The sequence below is a fragment of the Gymnoscopelus braueri genome (assembly GCF_963280865.1).
Source record: "Gymnoscopelus braueri genome assembly, chromosome: 24".
In the NCBI taxonomy this organism is placed as follows: domain Eukaryota; kingdom Metazoa; phylum Chordata; class Actinopteri; order Myctophiformes; family Myctophidae; genus Gymnoscopelus; species Gymnoscopelus braueri.
In genome coordinates this window covers 29,944,756-29,963,568 of record NC_137626.1, presented here as the reverse complement: position 1 = coordinate 29,963,568, position 18,813 = coordinate 29,944,756, and positions in this window count along the sequence as shown.

Here is an 18,813-nt window from a genome sequence, read left to right as displayed (position 1 = left end):
GTACATGCAGCCGTCACCTTATCCTGTGAACAAGAGTGTGTGTGTGGGTGGTCGGGGGGGGGGAATGGTGTGTGCGAGGTAGCGTGTGTGTGTGTGCATTTAACCTGAGGCCGATTCTATACAAATGCCAAACACTTTTCTGAAAAACGTACGTTTCTTTATGTGGTTCTCAAACGTTTTCATGTGAAGGACCCCCAAAATTACATGTTTGGCCACGGACCCCCATCTCAAAATATGTTGTTCCAGGGACCTCCAGAAGCAAAGATTTTAGTATAAAATTATTGCTTTAAAACATTTTTAAAAATTATTGCTTTTTTCAACACACTATGAGCTTGTATATCTGCAATTTTTAATAGCCAACCAATGTGATATATATATATAGCTAAAATCTAAAATGACACAAATGCTTTCCTGGTTTTAATGGGTTAACGTGCGCTTGAACGAGCGCACGCGCACGCCACGTGCATGCGTGTAACGGATAGATCTATGCGACTGCCTGTGATATCAGCACGGGATTTGTGCTTGTGTGAGGTAGATCGTTATCTATCTATCTGGCCTCGGCACGTGCGTGCGTGTGTGTGTGTGTGTGTGTGTGTGTGTGTGTGTGTGTGTGTGTGTGTGTGTGTGTGTGTGTGTGTGTGTGTGTGTGTGTGTGTGTGTGTGTGTGTGTGTGTGTGTGAATGCTCTCAGTGAGTTAGCAGGGGCAGCAGACGGACAGGCAAACATCATCACACAGACACCCCTCGCCCCCCCCCCCCTCCTGATAGTGTCTCTCGTGGTGTTGACTCCCGTCTGAGCACCTCAGCAGTGCATTTTGACAAGCAGGGATCATTGCGTTTCACTCCCCAGCACCGGGCGCCAGACGAGACTAGACCTCCACTTTGGGTCGCTTATTAAACAGGGAGAGGGAGAGAGAGAGGGAGGGAGTGAGAGAGAGAGAGGTGTGGGCAGAGAGAGAGAGAGGAAGGGAATGAAAATGGGTCCTGGTAATACTAATACACTGACACACTGAAGGAAGGAAGGGTGGATGGATGGGATAGGCGGTCAGACGGGCTTGATGGTTGGATTGCTGAATGATGGATGAACGGATGGGTGGATAAGACACGCCGGAGACAGGAAAAGCAATGGACAGATAAAAAAAAAGAGAGGGACGGGAGGTAGAAAGAAAAGAATGACAAAGAAACAAGAAACAGAAACAAGATCGCCTATTGGAGAGAGAGGGAGAGAGAGAGAGAGAGAGACAGAGAGGTGGAGTGGGTAAGCGTGTATAAAGCACAGGCTAATGTGCTGTCAAGTCTGTGCTGTGACAGCCATCACACAGAGCAGATAAGATAAGATACCCGCACCGACACTTCTCCTGTCCGCTGCTGGGTGGAAACCCTGTATGTCCAAGACCGCTATAGTTTCAGGAAATTGGAAAAGGAATAACCTGTGTTCCAGTAGATAATGCAATGATTTAGTCCGTTCTTGTTAATACAAAAAACTCAGACATAATTACAAAAAGAAAGTAGCAAATAATCGTCGATCTACAAGCTCACAACGCATCACATCGCGATGCATTGGGAACTTGTAGAGCGTCTATTTTCGCTCCTTTTGCGTGACACTCTTGTACTAGGAAGTAGGGCATTAATTTACGAAAATTTAGATAAGGAGATGTAACGATATATGCCTGCCTGGGCCCTGCACAGCGTGAACGTATACGTTCCAGGAGACAACAGCAGGGGAACATTAAGTAAACGTATATCGCGATGGAAACCTTGTATGTACAATACAAGCTCATAACGATATGAGCTTGTAGATCGGCTATTTTCACTTTTGCGACACTCTTGTATGATGTAGGGCATTCATTTACGGAAAAATATGATATTTTGAAACATGGAGATGCAAGGTTTTCGCCGGACAGCAAACGATATATATATATGTGAGGCAATGAAAGACGAGAGCAGAGACGTATGTGATATTCCTGTAATGTCACAGATGTATATTTCATGTGTTTGGCGTACAGGATGAACGATTCCGCTTATCGGGAGTGAACACTTCTCAGGTTTGGTTTAAACATTACAAACACACACACACACACACACACACACACACACACACACACACACACACACACACACACACACACACACACACACACACACACACACACACACACACACACGTGGCCTAACTAACATATCCTTTAACTTGGACTGACTTTTTCTCTCTTTTTCGATGCTTTCCTTCTTACTAAAATACTTCCCTGTCTGCGTATAGCTCCTCCACTTGGTTTTCTGTACGAACGCTGACGCCAACCTCAACCTGCTACCTCACATCCATCAGCTTCATTCTCCATCTCAGTTCTGTCTTCCCAACTCCAATTACTTCTCTGGTCCCATCTTTTCTTCTCCACCCGTCTCTCTCTCTCTCTCTCTCTCTGTGTGTGTGTGTGTGTGTGTGTGTGTGTGTGTGTGTGTGTGTGTGTGTGTGTGTGTGTGTGTGTGTGTGTGTGTGTGTGTGTGTGTGTGTGTGTGTGTGTGTGTGTGTGTGTGTGTGTGTGTGTGTCTTTCTGTCTCTCACTCTCTCTCTCACACACACTCACGCACACACACTCACATGAACACACACACACACACACACACACACACACACACACACACACACACACACACACACACACACACACACACACACACACACACACTAGTACCTCGTTACCGCCAATCTCATACCCAGAGCTTCCGGCAGCAGAATTGGAAAGGTTTTGGCGATTTTGCGCTCCCAGGGGCGAATAAATGGTTTTCAGAGTTTCTGAATTGGCCAATCGCTAGAGGTGTTAAATGCAATGCAACAAGCCGGAAAGAGGTGGGATATTTGTTCAAATTGTTTTAATTGGCCAATCACAAGAGCGGTAAACAACAGGCTGGGAGTGGGCTGCAGTGCATTTTCAGAGCATGTGCTGTACCCCTGAAACAGGGGAGAATAGTATATGAAACAATACACAGACGTCTTCTCTCATTCAGACTTTGTATTGAATGATTCATCACACAATAGATAAACATCTTCACCATCACAGAACAACCAGGTAGGCCTACGTATGAATCATCATTACAGGTATAGGACCAGAACCAGGTAAGTGTGTACAGGACCAGATTCCTGTATGTTGTAGATTACTGTATGTAGTAGATACAGTATTAATCCTACAGTATATGAACATTAACATAACTTCCATTCCAGGACCAAAACCCAACCAGGTAAGTAGGCTACTGTATTAGGTAAGTAACTCTATTTTAACAGCTTTCATTCATTGCATTTTATACCAACAGTTTTAACTCTTATCAATATGAATTATCACATGAATTATTACTGCTATTAACATCAATAAACTCTCATTGCAACATTTCCCGCTTCTTGTCACCTGTGCTCACACACAATCACCATTCAACTTTCTATGCATTAGTTAGCATATTCCACCAATTAATTAGTAGTGTGGCTTTTACCAACACAAATGTATCCATGAAATAACATAGCAATAATAATAATAATAGCAATTATTAATAATTGCTAGATTTCTGCATAGCATCAAACAAAACATCCCCTTTTCAAGAGTAAACCATTTTAAGTCACAACTCACGATTAATTAATATAGGAGTTAATAATTAATTAAGCGTTAATTACGTGTATGAATTTGCTCCCTATAGTAAGTTGCGACCCCATTTTATTTGACTGATGTCATCGCAGGCAGCAGCGTGCAGATGGCTGCGTTAAGTTATAGCTTAGCTCATGTGTACATTTTGTGATCACAGTGAGAAAACACAAACGCTACCAACATTATTTGTGTTGCAAATCACATAAAGCACAGAGTGCAGAATTCATGAAACAGTATCCATAGGATAACGTTTCCCCACATATTTACCTGAAACAGGGGAAAATAGCATATGAAACACTACGCAGACGACATCTCTCATTCAGGCTTTGTATTGAATGAAGGAAGTTGACTGCACGCTCCCCCTATCTGACTGGAGGGCATGAGCAATCCATCTCAGAGTATGTCATCACAGCTTTTTCCCCCGGATTAGTTATTTTCTATTGCTTTTCAATTTTGGAGAGATACATAAAATAGACTTAAAATAATCTTCCACAGGCATAAAAAAAAAAAAACATGGACAGAACATGGAGCATGTTTATGTTAATGATGAACTTGGATCAAGTAGTATACTTCCTATTTATTGCTATCACAATGAAAATTGTGGTTTTGTAGAAAAAATACCATGACTTATTTTTTACTTTTAACTTTTTTCATATTAATGTTATACTATGATTAAAATCGGTGTTCTGCCAATTATTTGTGGGCCCACTTGCAATATCCACAGGTTGGGAGTCGCTGGTGTAGAGGGAAAAGACGAGCGGAGCAAGTATAGGCTCCTGGGCAAATATAGGGTTTTTAAGTTGTTCAAGGCTTTTGTCACCCCTCGTACCATCACAGTGTGTTGCTGCCTATTCCCCCCCCCCCCCTTTTTTTTCCTCTTCTCCTCAAAAGCCTGTTGATTGTGCACAGGGGCTGTTGCTACAGTAATGTTACTCTTCATTCCTCACGGTGAGTAAGTCCCCGACCAGGCAGCTGGGCGACAGCATCGGGCGGATAACGCATACTCTTGGTCGGCTACAGACAGATATTAATTACGGCCCGCTCCCTCATCTGTTCGCCGTCTCTTGCCCAGAGAAGTAATTACGACCTTCTCCGTACTACTCCTCACCCCTCCCCCCATCCCCTCCCACTCCCACTCCCCCCCCCCGCTGGCCTCGCCAACCATCAGAAAGGATGCGATAACCAAGAAGAAGAAGAAAAAAAAACCCAAATGACTCCCGTTGATGAGACAATCATTGAGTGAGTACGAGCGGGAGATCTTTATTTCCTTTTCTTTTTCAGAGCGAGGCGCCTCGCCCGCCTCAATTCGGATTTCAGCGCTTCTTCTTCTCTCGACTCGAAAACGTGCAGGAGCCCGAGGATCCCTGGAGGGGTGGTGGTGGGGGATCATTGCGGGTCTTGGGGGTGTTTCCAATTTCCGTTTTGCTAAAAAAAACACCACAAGATGGGGAAGGAGAGATAGGTGGAATGAATTAGATGAGGGATTTGTCTTTCTTTTTTAACTCCCCCCCCCCCCCTCTCTCTCTCTCTCTCTCTCTCTCTCTCCTCCCATCTCCAATAACGAAGCGCAATCATGAGGCGGGTCCCGTTTCCAATCAGTGTTTTGCAGCCGGAGAAGAGTGGTTGATGGAGGAGAAACATTAGCCACAGGGTCCCTCATCTGCCGTGGAAGAGGGGGAAAAACTGACTAGAAAGGGTGGAAAAACAATTAACAAGGCCTTTCTGTTCTTTTAATATTTTGTTTTTTCTCAGGGAAGTGAAAAAAAAATCTTTCTTTTCTTTCTTTCTCAGAATTCAGGGTTTTCAGGGAGCAACCCTTTCCTCTCGCATGAGTGCGAGAGGTGTTTGTGCATGTTGCAAGGGAGCCACTTTGCATTGTGGTACCTCAATGACAACATTTCACACATAAAATTCAGTATTTATCCTATATTAAAATTGGAGACCGGAGAGCGGGCCGGCCGGCGGGCGGACCTCTGACGTAATTTTGACTCAGCCATAAACCCACAGCCACGCCACTATGACAACATAAGCAAACTACGGCCACGTCACTATGACAACATAAACAAACCACGGCCACTTCACTATGACAACATAACCATAAACAAACCACGAGTCAGCTCCATATATGGGCACAAAAGGGGATATGCCCATATATGGGCATATACTGATGACATCAGGAATCTCCATATATGGGCATTAAAGGGACATGAACTGACAGATACAGATCTCTCGATATGGGCACAAAAGAGACACAGACAGACGTTAAACGGGTACTCTGACAAAGCTAAGCTACTACACTATTACTCAGACATATTGGTCGGATCGGCAGTGCGACGTAGGTGTGTCTCTATAAATGCACAGAATCTCTGTGTGCTTTTCCGTCCGTCAGTCCGTCCGTGGGTCCCCCACGTGTCTCAAGAATGACCTACTGTATATAAATCCTCTATATCTGTCTGTCTGTCTGTCTGTGATGGAGTTCTCTGTTGGAGTTCTCTGTATCTGTCTGTGACTCTTCATTTGTGTGTTGCCACTGCTGTTGTATCCACTGCCAGTGAGGAGCCCCCACCGGAAGGACGGTGCCTTTGTCCTACTCCTCCTGCCCAACACTCCCTGCTGACAGGTGCCGCCCCAGCGCTTAGGAGTTCTTGCAGTGACAAATCGCCCTCCCTGCGCAGGTTCCCTCCCCCAAACACGGGCCAATTGTGACGCTCAACAAAGCCGGATGCACCACATGGATTCAAACCCACAACCTCCACGGTGGTGGGCAGGTACTTTACCACTGTGCCACCTGAGTGCCCTGTCTGTGACCCTTTCAGATAACTGATGTAATCAATATTATGTCTATAGTACTGAGTGACGTCAACTGATCTACTATGATAATGGGTACTAAGTACTCGGACAAGGGGGGTAACAGGTATTTCATAAGCAAAGGGGAATGTGTTTGCAAAGGGCATCGTTCCCTAAGGGCTTGGACCCAGCCTACCTATGAATGCACAAAGTCCCTCGCACATCTTGAGAACAACGTCAGACTTCACAAAATCCTGACCTCAACACAGAGCTTCGGGCAGCACCCCGTAGTATGGACTGCAGGTATGTTTAGGACTCTCTTTTTTTTGTTTCTTTTTACCCCTTTTTCTCCCTTGATATTCTTCATGAGCCTCTTCACTTGGTCTGCCAGAGGTATAGAGAGTATGCACACGATGGTACGATGGTACGATGATGTCATGCGCATAGCCTCTATTGTTCGGAGCTCAGCCATGGAGAATACATTGCTAGGTCCTACGTGACTTTCTCCTCTGCCACCGGAGGCATAAGAACTGCCAGATACTCCTTTGGAGTTTGGACCAGCTCAGAGGTGTCTGCAGTGTCCATGGCCTGGCAGAACAGATACTGTCTCTCATGCTCCGACCGCCCGTCCCTGACACCGTGGTAGCGCGGCTGAGCCCAGGGCTCCTCCGCTTGCTTCTTCTGGTGGAACTCGTACGACTGGACCCTCCTCTGTTTGGCCCACTCGGACTCCGGACGAGAAAACCTCACCGTGACGGCCTCGACTTCATCCTCCGCCTCGTCCTGAGACGAGTCTCCACCTTTACCGGCGGCCTCTCTCTCCATCTGCTTGCTGTCGGCCTGGTCCAGGTAGGAGAAACTGGGTCTCATCTGAAGGATTCCCTGCAGAGGCGTGATGTGGAGCTCCCCTTTGCGGAAGACCGCGGCCGCATATCTGGAGGTGTCGGCGGTGGCCTGAATGGAGCAAAGCGTCTGTTTGTCCATCATTTTCTCAGAGTAGGTGGTGCTGGATTTGTCGCGGGTCGTGCCGTCCACACTGAGGGCAATCTGCTCTCCTTTGCTGCGGCAGTAGTTGGGGCTCGTCGTGTTGATGGCCATCTCCAATTCAACCTTTTGCTGCTTGGGTTTGATCTTGGCGGATACGTGATCGACATAATCATACGTCATAGTCGATGGTCTGACTGGGTACTGGAAGAGATAGAGCTTTTCTGCCAGGCTTTTGGCTAAATAGACGTCAATCTGTTCTATAATGGGGTCATCATCCTCCCCGGTTGCCATTCTGGAGGATGCAGAGTGGAGAGACATCTTGAGACCCAACCTGCACACTTCACAATAGGACTTATGACTTGCTATCTCATTTGTGTTGTAGAGTCAACGTGGTGAACATCATCAGTAATCTCTGTATCTGTCATGTCTGTGTCACTGCCATGCCCATATATGGAAATCCCTGATGACATCAGGGATCTCCATATATGGGCATAAATGTCTGACGTCATCAATGTGATGTCATAGTACTGACAGCATACTGGCCTCCAAGTACTAGGATATACTGTAAGTCATATTGGTTCTAAAAGTGGGGTCCGGGGACCCCCAGCAAAATTAGTTAATATAGCGTCACAATCATTTTAACTACTTTAACCATATTTTATACTTCAAAAATAGCAGATATGCAAGCTCATATATAAAGGCGACAACGACTGATGGATATAGATATCTCCATATATGGGCATATCAGTCAGATCGGTAGTGCGACGTAAATGTGAGGGCCGAAACTACTCTGGCCCAAACTTCTCGGGAACGTTGCAAGTTGGGAACGATGCCAGTTGGGTACGCATGCCCCTCCATATGGAGTTCTGTCACTTGTCTAGGGCAAGGCCAGTCTATGACGTCAGTACTATCATTGATATTGATGACATCATGGTACTCCATATATGGGGATTTGTAGATTTATAGGCATCATTTTTGGAAAAAACGCACATCCGACCGACTTTCCACTCGGCACATCATTCCCTCAGGTCTACATCTCTGAGGGCGAGGGCCCTCAATCAGACCAGAGGAAAGCACCACCATGGGAATCCTCTTGGTTCCACTGGGGTCTTGTGAGTGAGTAGTATACAGTACGTGCTCACATGTACAGCTGCGCTCTGCACTGTGCCTTCACATATATGTACAATAGTATAGGTCCATGACCAATCTGGGAACCCATCGCCAACTGAAAATGAAAAACAGCGCCCTCTGCTGTTTGTTCTATGTCTGTTGGCTCTGGGCGGAAGAAAACGTAACGCCAGTGCACAAGGAAACCGGGGTTTAGGTCTGCCTTCAGCTTTCACTTCCGGTGGGTGCCACTATGTTTTCATTCCCACTAAGAATATTTCTACACGGAACACTAACACCACTTCTCCCAGAGAACATGGATCGTTTTGGTTATAAGCCCACTTGTTTCTATGATGAAAGAGTAAGTTAAAATGTGAATATCTTTCCGTGGTTTTGTCTGCTCCGCGGACGCTATTGTTAAATTAGTTTGGGTTTGTTTCGAGGGGGAAAGATCGACGGACATGTGAATCCCGCCCACTACATTTGATTGGGTAAAGCGCGGCCTGCTTCCTGATCTGAAGGCACGCCCACTTGTAGCCCAGTGTGTACATGTTATGACGAGCCTTCACGACAGATTCTAACGCAGTGCAGAATCTGTTCTTGAGAGATTAGTCCATGACTGATTCATGATGTGTGTCTGTGTGTGTGTGTGTGTGTGTGTGTGTGTGTGTGTGTGTGTGTGTGTGTGTGTGTGTGTGTGTGTGTGTACTTGAATTAGTATACCTATAAGGGTCAAGTAATATAGTAGATTTTGAGAAGACAATTTTCCTGGTTCGCCAAAGGAAATGGTTGCTGTATGGTTAAAATAAAACGTTTTTTAGTTAGGCTTACCATTAGGAAAAAGATTCAAGGGTTAGGCATTTAAAGGTTAGGTTTTGGTGGGTTTCAGTTTTAGGGTTGGAGTTAGGCCTGATTTATACTGTGTTGCACTGCAATGTGTTGTGAGCTTGTAGATCTGCTGTTTTTGGCTGGCTTCTATAAACTTGCCGTCCTTAAACGTTGATGTCCTCATAAATATAGTAATACAAACGTGTGTGTGTGTGTGTGTGTGTGTGTGTGTGTGTGTGTGTGTGTGTGTGTGCACGCACGCACGCACGCACGCACGCGTGTGTGTGTGTGTGTGTGTGCGCGTGCGTGCGTGCGTGCGTGCGTGCGCAAGTGCATGACTGAAACATTGTCTCTTCTGCATGGAAAGAAGAGTGTCGGAGCCAATCAAGACATTCCCTATGCTCTCCATCTCCTCTGCTCAGCTGTCAGGAGTGTGTGGTGGTTTGCACCTCATCCCATCCAGTACCTGTCAAGAGCTTATTGATTGGCGGGGGAAGGATTAGGATGGCTAGCGACCAATGATACTCCGGAGAATGGTTGTGTCAACTTGTGTGTGTGTGTGTGTGTGTGTGTCTGTCTGTGTGTGTGTGTGTGTATGTTTGAAAGAAAGACAAACAGAGAAAAGGCGTCCAGAAAGGCACTGTACTGTATGTATACTGTTTGTGTATGTTTACATCTTTGCACGTGTGCGCGCGAGTGTGTGTGTGTGTGTGTGTGCATGCGTTTGTGTGTGAGTGTGTTGAAGCATGGTGGAGGTCTTTGAGCCAGCTGACTATAAGCCGACCCACTTAATCCACCCCTCTGTTTCCTGCCTTCTCCCTCCCTCCCTCCTTTTCTGTCTGTCACTTATACGGTTTCTCGATTTCGCTCTCTCTCTCTTTCACTTCGTTCTTTTCTTTCTCTCTTTCTCACATTCTATTCTCTCTATCCCTCTCTCTCCCCTCCTTTATCCTTCCATGTTGTCCCGTGGTCCGGGATGATTTGGATCCTAATAGCCTTTTTACAGCCGTCAGCTAATGTTGCCGTGGGGGAACGTAACGGCGGCCATAACGAGACAATCCCATCCCATATGCACGGGATATGAGGCCACATTTGTCTGCTTCACCAGTGACAGCACCAATCTGTAGCGCCAGGCAGCACCCAATGAAGAGCCCATGAAGAAAAACACACATGCACGCACACACGCGCATGCTCACGCACATACACACACACTCGTCTGTATTATTATACTTGCGAGGACATCGAATTTTTAGGATGGCAGTGGAAATAGCAGAAAATACCCCCAAAAAATAGCTGTGAGCTTGTAGATCGGCTACTTTTCGGTGTGTGACACCCTATGAAATAGGGAAAACCCTACCTCCAACCCATAAACTAATGTCTAATCCTGACCCTAAACTCAACCTGAATCTTTTCCTAATAGTAATACAAGTGTGCACACACACACACACACACACGCACGCACACACACAGACACACACACGCACGCGCACACAGCGTTTTCAGGATCACGGCACGGTAGGCCATTGCAAATCTAATAGACTATCGCGTCGAATAGACTTGGCACGAACGCTGCGTGTGCACACGCTGGAGCAAAGACGAGTGTGCGTCATGTGTTGGGGCACGTGCACACTCATGCGTGTGCACACACAATTTGTGCACACGCACGCTTAGTATATAAACAGACGCTAACAGAAGCTATTACCATCATGAGCTGACCCATTACTCTCTGTCCAAAGTGCTGCGGTCTGTGTGCATGTGTACGTGCACACGCGTGTGTGTGTGTGTGTGTGTGTGTGTGTGTGTGTGTGTGTGTGTGTGTGTGTGTGTGTGTGTGTGTGTGTGTGTGTGTGTGTGTGTGTGTGTGTGTGTGTGTGTGTGTGTGTTTGTCCAAGAGAAAGAGAGAGGCCTAACCGTAATCATTCCGGTCTGAGTGCAGAATTAATCTTCGATTGAATACTGGCCTCAATATGTTAAAAAACATTAAATAAGGAATAAAAAACACAGGAGCTTATAAAGAAATGACTTAATCTTACTTACAAACATTCAGGGGAGGAAGATTCATCCTCGGAAATGTTTGTATCTGGTAGGCAAGGGTTTTAAAATAGCTACATGAACCCTATAGTGTCCCTATTCTGGGAATGTCTTAATAGGCGAACATTTGCCGAAAACGGGTGAACATACGACAAAAATAGCAGATTTACAAGCTCACAATGAATTTATTGTGAGGTTCTTTAAAAAAACAAATGAGGTTTGAAGCTCTATACAGTTGTCAAATCACAGACGAGGATGGTGACAAGTAACTAAGTAGCCTACAGTACTTAAGTACTTAAGTCACCAAACAAATTAATAATGCGTGTGTTAGATTTTCATAGGTGTGTCCAGACCCAAGGGCATGCCAATGTGCAAGAATGATAGACAGAATTGACACACCTAAAATCTAACACACCCATTATTAATTTGATTAGCTGCAGCTGCTTACATCACTGTGTACTATAAGGTCAGTGTAATGCAGCCTGCTATGTTTTTATCCTGCTGCCGTTTTTTGAAGTGGAAAACAAACGACAAAATCAGCCTAGGGTGTTGTGCCCCTTTAGTAATTTGTACTTTTGAATACTTGCGTATTTACTTGAGTATATACTTTGTCCACCACTGTTGGAAAGAGCCCTGAAAACAGCCCTTTATTATCCAGCTGAGTCTCCACCATCTAAACAGATCACGCAGTGGTGTCGGCTTCAACCTATCAGTCTATGCCAAGTCCCTCACGCCACACAGGGAGGAGGAGTGCGTATCTGTCAGCACAGCGCTGGTTCATGTGTGAGTCATCCTTGATTAACCCCTGCTGACTCTAATTAGAGCCAATTAGCCCGGGCTGAATGGAATGAGACACTCTCAATGCAGATGAGGGATGTCGATGGACGGGTGGATGGAAAAATGGAGAGATGGAATTATGATGAAGAGGACAGATGATGTGTAGGGGCACGGAGGGGTATGTTGGCGATAGAGGGATGGGAGGAGCGTTGGGATGGAAAGATGATGATGATGATGATGATGATGGGGGGATGGAGGAGAGTTTAAGGGGAGTGGAAGGATGAATGGATGGATGCGGTGACAGAGGTGATGTGCAAAGACTATCCATAATTCTAAAGAGGCTGTTGGTATCCTTTGCATATCCAGTGGGTAAGCCACTCATAACGCTGTAGACACAAACCACACCACTGTTTTTGTGCACTTGTGGGGTTCAGCTAACAACAGCATTCCATTGCAATCAGTTCCTTACCATTTTACAGTGTGTTACAATTATGATATCCACTCAACATTATATAATAGCATAAAAATAAACATTTTGAATGGCAATCAAAATTAACGGCCCCCTCCAGTATTAACAGTATATAACACTTTTCAGCTGTTTAATGTCGTTTCATGTTTTCCAGCATCAAACTTGTAGCACGCCCACTGATTGATTGATTGATTCCAGAGGCACTTTGGACAAATAACACAACATATGTGTGCAAAGTTAAACATTTTAAGCTCCTTTAGAAACAGCATTTAAGCACATTTCCCCATCCTATAGTCAATGACGACGGTCACACTGTTACCTTTAGTGAGAATCAACCTGGTCTGCTTGGTTACCATAGCGTCTGACATACAACGTACTCAGCCGGGGCGCTCCAACAAACAACAATTGGCCGTGTTTGCAGCCGGGCTTACAATGGGACATTGTCTGTCGCTGCACTAGTGACAGACAATGGTCAGACAATGGTCTGTTGGTCGGGATGCTTGTTGGGGCAGAAGTGGGAGATGATAGCATGTTCCTCCACACGCGGTACGCCCTCTGCACCTTCAGGTTAAAAGAAGCGGATGGCAACTGAGTATGATTGTTTACACCCTCCCCAACACAAACAAGTAGGAGTTGGCAGCAGTGACAGGGACAATATAATTGGGGGGGGGGGGGGGGGGGATTGGTAATGATTAAATTGGGGCGAAAAACAAAACATATCGGTCAAGCCCTATACCTTCAATTTACAATTCACAATCCAGAGCAATTTACAAAGGGCAAGATCGAAGTAAATGGCAGGAACCTTAGTCAACAAAGACACGGTAAATGGTCAAGCAAATGGAGTGCAAAGAAAAACAATTAAGCGCTACAAAGTACCTAGGATAGCAGGTAAACATCAGACGTAGCATCTGTCTAAACAGCATGCATTCAAAACAAAATTCTTATAGCATCTGTGGACATAAGAAAACAGTTTGTCTGGCTAAAGAGCTTAGCATGTGTGGACAAGTAGTAACCAACATACATCTGGATAATATAAGTAAGAGGGGGGAGGTCATTCCATAACTTGGGAGCCAGGGGGGAGAAGAGTGTAGGACACTTGGAGTGTTGGCCAGGGTTTTATAGGGAAGGAAGGAACAGACGTCCCGTGTTAACTGACCTCAGTCTGCGGAAAGGGGTGTAGCGGTGGATCGTGTCCTGGAGATGGGCCCTTTGTGCCGTGCCCTTGATTGACTTGTAGGTCATCACCAGTGTTTGAATTGGGAAGGCAGAAGGTTGAAGGAGGTTGGAGACCAGGCGTCCTGCAGAATTCTGGATCAGTCCAAGGGGGTGTTGAGTGGTGCCTGGTGCCCGCAACCAGCCTCTCCCAATGCACACAGTCCTCCCCCCTGCTATCTGCCACCAGCAGCAGCAGCAGCAGTGCTAGAGGGCCAGCAGGCTGAAGGGGGTCCGGGGCCACTCCAGCCCGGGCCCAGTGATTGCCTCGTTCTATCATCAAGCCAGATGATTTCTATTATTTCAGATGGATGATTGGTCTGGCTGGCTGCCGACCCACCGAAGCAAGCTTCATTTTGGGAGCGGGGTGTTTGAAGTGCTGCCCCTCGCGCCGCACTGAACACGCTTGCAAAATGAATGAGGAGAAGGGGAGAAGGGGACGAGAGGGGAGGGGAGGGGAAGGGGGGGATGGGGGGTGCAGAAATAATGGAGCTGAAATGGTGGTAATGACGAGGAGTGCGGGCGTTGGAGGGCATTATGCGCGAAGGACGAGGTTGTTAACCCATTAAGACCGGGAACGCATCTGTGTCATTTTTAGATTTCTTTAGCTATTCAAAAACAGCAGATCTACAAGCTCATAGTGCGGCACCGAGTGCCGTGCTACGAGCTTGTAGATCTGCTATTTTTGAAAAATCGTGAAAATGTGTGCACATTTTTTAATATATATATATTTTTAAAGTAACATTTGTAACTCAAATCTTTGCTTCTGGGGATTCTACAAATGTCTTTCAAATCCTAACAGTTTTTTGAAAACACTTTTTCATGTCAAGGACCCCCAAAATGATATGTATTTGGCCTCGGACCCCCATCTCAAAATATGTTGTTCCAGGGACCCCCAGAAGCAAAGATTTGAGTACAAAATTATCGCCTTAAAAATTTATATATATTCAAAGATTTGCAGATTTTTCTAAAATATCAGATCTACAAGCTCATAGCGCGGCACTCGGTGCCGCGCTTATGACCTTGTAGATCTGATATTTTTGAATAGCCAAAGAAATCTACAAAAGACACAGATTCTTTCCCGGTCTTAATGGGTTAATGTGGACTGCCTCTATTTCCGACAGTAATTTAAACGCTAATGGGGAGCGCTTTTTCTCGGCTAAATAAATAGATGGCCCGGCGCTCAGAACGAGTTCGCTCTGCTGTTTACTCTTGCGTGTTTGACGTCGAAACCCAAACGCCGGGAATAAATCCCCTGTAATTACATTGTCACTGGTTTGTCATCAAATTGGTCCCAATGAAATACCAAAATATTACATTTTGATTACCGTGGATCAGTAAGGCATGCAAACAGAAAGTCGCTTGCAATTTAATTATTTGATAACCATTCATTACATTAGCCCCGTCGTTTCAATTGAGCGATCAGTCGTTCATTTAATTTTTCAAACATGAAAGAGATTTTGATCACGGGTTTCTTCGCCGATGGATTTCAAAACTTTTAAATGTTTAGAAATCCATAACATTGAATTACTGTCGACAGGCTATACCCCCCCAGCCCATGTATGGACAAAAGACCACAGTATTCACAGGCCCGAGCAGCCATGGGGTTATAATAGAAATAAACCTAAATGATCATATGACTCTCATATACCGTCACCTCCCTGACACTTAACTTTGTTGTCCTCTGGAACACCAAATCCGATTACTGCAGTCCATTTGAACCACGTTTCTGAATTTGGCCGTTCAAAGCGCTTCATGTTCCCACTTACAAATATAAGATAGTTTTTTTGTTCTTCTTTAGATGATACCGCTGTGAACATCTAAAGAAGAGAACAAGAGGAAATGTGCTTTTTTCCCATCACAGACAGTACAATCTCGGAATCCAATCGCCTATATCCTCTGACGAAGAGATATCTCTTTATTGAGATTACTTGGACTACTGAAGTCAGAAAGATTGTGCAGAGTCACCACTGGATTAATTGAATTTTTGGGTGGTTTAGTATGTTCCAGAGCCCTTTAACCACTTAAGCCCTATATTCTTTGTTGTACGACGATTACCAAAAATAGATATTTTCGATATTCTTGATTGTGAAAGTTTTTGGACATTTTTGGAAAAGTTTAATATTTGGACATTTTTTGGAACAATTTCACTTGCCCAAAATAGGTACCGTAGGTTGAAAGTAGTTTACCACTTTCTTAGTGACCCGGACCTGAGTTCCAACTGTACTTGGTCTGCTCTTGTGCCCTTCTGCACGTTTTGTCAGAAATGGCAGATCTACAAGCTCACAGCTTGTAGATTGGCGAACGTTCCCCACAGAATAGAGGCCGCTTTGGGGTTCAAATGGTTAAGCAGCACTGGTGGGCATAAGATAATGTCCATTGTTCACCAGCAGTAATACATCCCACCGGTTGGTTTCAGAACCCCTTCTAATTATCAGTCAGCCTCTCTCTCTGGCGTCGGGCCAACCGCCTCGCCCCATGTGCCCTGGAACCTGAATCAATAGTTGTATGGGGACATAATCTGTTTCGCTGGGCTGACTTCTGCACTGGAGAGATTGGAGATTTAAGTAAAAAGTACATTTATATTGTACCATCATTATGGCTGGAGATATGGCTCCCAATTCACCGTCGTCTGACTCTTTAACTTGTGGTTTACTCTCTTTGCCTCTCTCTCTTTCCCCTCTCTCTCTCTCTCTCTCTCTCTCTCTCTCTCTCTCTCTCTCTCTCTCTCTCTCCCTCTCGCTTGCTCCTTCACTGCTGTCTCATGTCTCATCTCTTTATGTGGCAGAGGGGCTTTGAACCTTGGTGCATTAGCGGTTCTGAGGCTGCCGCTGTCACCTGCTAATGTCACTGGTAATGATGTGAGGCTCGTTTCTCCTCCTCATGATGTGCGCGCCTTCGAAAGACATCATCACACAGACGCAGAGACCCTATCATATCGCTTTCTGCCGCGGCGCAGAGCGCGAATGTGACAGTGGCAACCGGGAAGCCGTCCAAGTGCGAAGGGGGGAAAGGATGAGAGAGAGAGAGAGGGAGAGAGAGAGACGAAAGCAGTGCCTCCTTCGTTTGCAAGTCATTTCATTAACACCTTTGAAGTGGCAGCACAGCCCCTGGAAGTTGTGGTGAGAAGCCCCGGGTTTACTGCGGATGAAAGGGTTCTCGTCAACTTTTGACCTCCGTATGGCGGAGATCAGACGGGGGGGGGGGGGGGAGGTGGGGTGATAGTTGTGACGTCTGCTGCTCCAGATGCTGTCTGTCACGAATAAACAGCGTCTAACCGGACCGGACAGGACTGGCCACAACCTCATCACGATGTCTCGCGACCCCCTTTTGACTCCCTGACGCACGGGGTCGAGAAACGCTGCTCTTGCGATATGACACATGGCACATAATGCAAGGGGGGGGGGTCTCTGCCATGCTTATGCATACTACTGCCGGTCTGAACATCTGCCACTGTGCTTAAAAGCCCATTTATGTTGCACCCATGAATTAGCGCTCGTATGGAAATGCCGCACATTGGCGAGACCTGGCAATTAATGTAACATGTCATTTGGTAGTTGCCTTTATTTAATCATCCTTACAACACCATGATTGCATTATATTTCTAGCGTTATGACTTTTAGTGAACAGAATCTCTTAACACTGGCAGTGTTATTGCCAAAAACATCTACCCACCCCCTCAACAAAAACCTCTTGCTAGAATGAACCCCCATATATGACCATGACTCCTATTTTAGATCATGAGATGAAGCTATTAACCCTTGAGGCAGTAGGTATAATAGACAATCAGAAAACGAAACAATGCTAGCCTACTATGTTGTTGCTGTCGGGTGGAAACTTGTATTCATTTTTCATATTCTTTCATAAATGAATGCCATATTTTATACTTCGTCCTCTGACAGTGTCGTGCAAAAGTAGTGAATATAGGCGATGTACAATCTCCCAACGAGTCACAAAGCTACTAATCTCTCACAGATCTATCTCTAACAGATTCTGCTCTGCGTTGGAATCTGTCGTGAAGGTTCGTCATAACGTGTACGCACTGTGTGGGCGTGGGCGTGCCTTCAGATCAGGAAGCAGGCCGCGCTTTACCCAATCAAATGTAGTGGGCGGGATTTACGTGTCCGCTGATCCTTCCCTACTCGAAACAAGCCGAAACTAATTTAACAATGGCGTCCGCGGAGCAGACAAAACCACGGAAAGATATTCACATTTTAACTTGCTCTTTCATCATAGAAACAAGTGGGCTTATAACCAAAACGATCCATGTTCTCTGGGAGAAGTGGTGTTAGTGTTCCGTGTAGAAATATTGTTAGTGGGAATGAAAACATAGTCGCACCACCCGGAAGTGCAGCGTGAAGGCAGACTAAAACCCCGGTTTCCTTTGCGCACGTGTGCTGCGTCGTCATTGTCCCAGAGCCAACATGAGATAGTACAAACAGCAGAGGGCGCTGTTTTTCATTATCATTTGGCTTTGGGTTCCCAGATTGCAAAGCTACAAATTCTTTTCACAATTTTTGAACATTTGGGGAAATATTGGAAAATGTCCCCATATAATGTCATGCCCAAAATAGGGATGTCAGGTTGAAAGTAGGGTAAGTGATATTTTTTGGTAATGTTTTTGTTTTTTTGTTAAAAGGTTAAAGTACCATATTCTGATAGTTATCATTGCTACAGAGCGTTTGTTCGGTCACAGGGGTCTCTCCAGCTCTTTTAAGCCAATCAGGAGAGAGCACTGAAAATGCATTTTCTGTTCAATAAAGAGCTGGAGAGACATGGAGACTCCTTTTACTGAATAAACGCTATAATAGCAATGAGTGCTATCAGAATATAGAGCTATTTAACATAGTAAATCATACCCTACCTTTAAAGTTTGTCTGTGGGTTTTATAAATATTTGACCAATGATGAAAGGTATTAAAAAAGACCTTGCGGCTAAATAATAACTATCCATTGGAACACAGGTGCATTTTTCCATTTCCTGA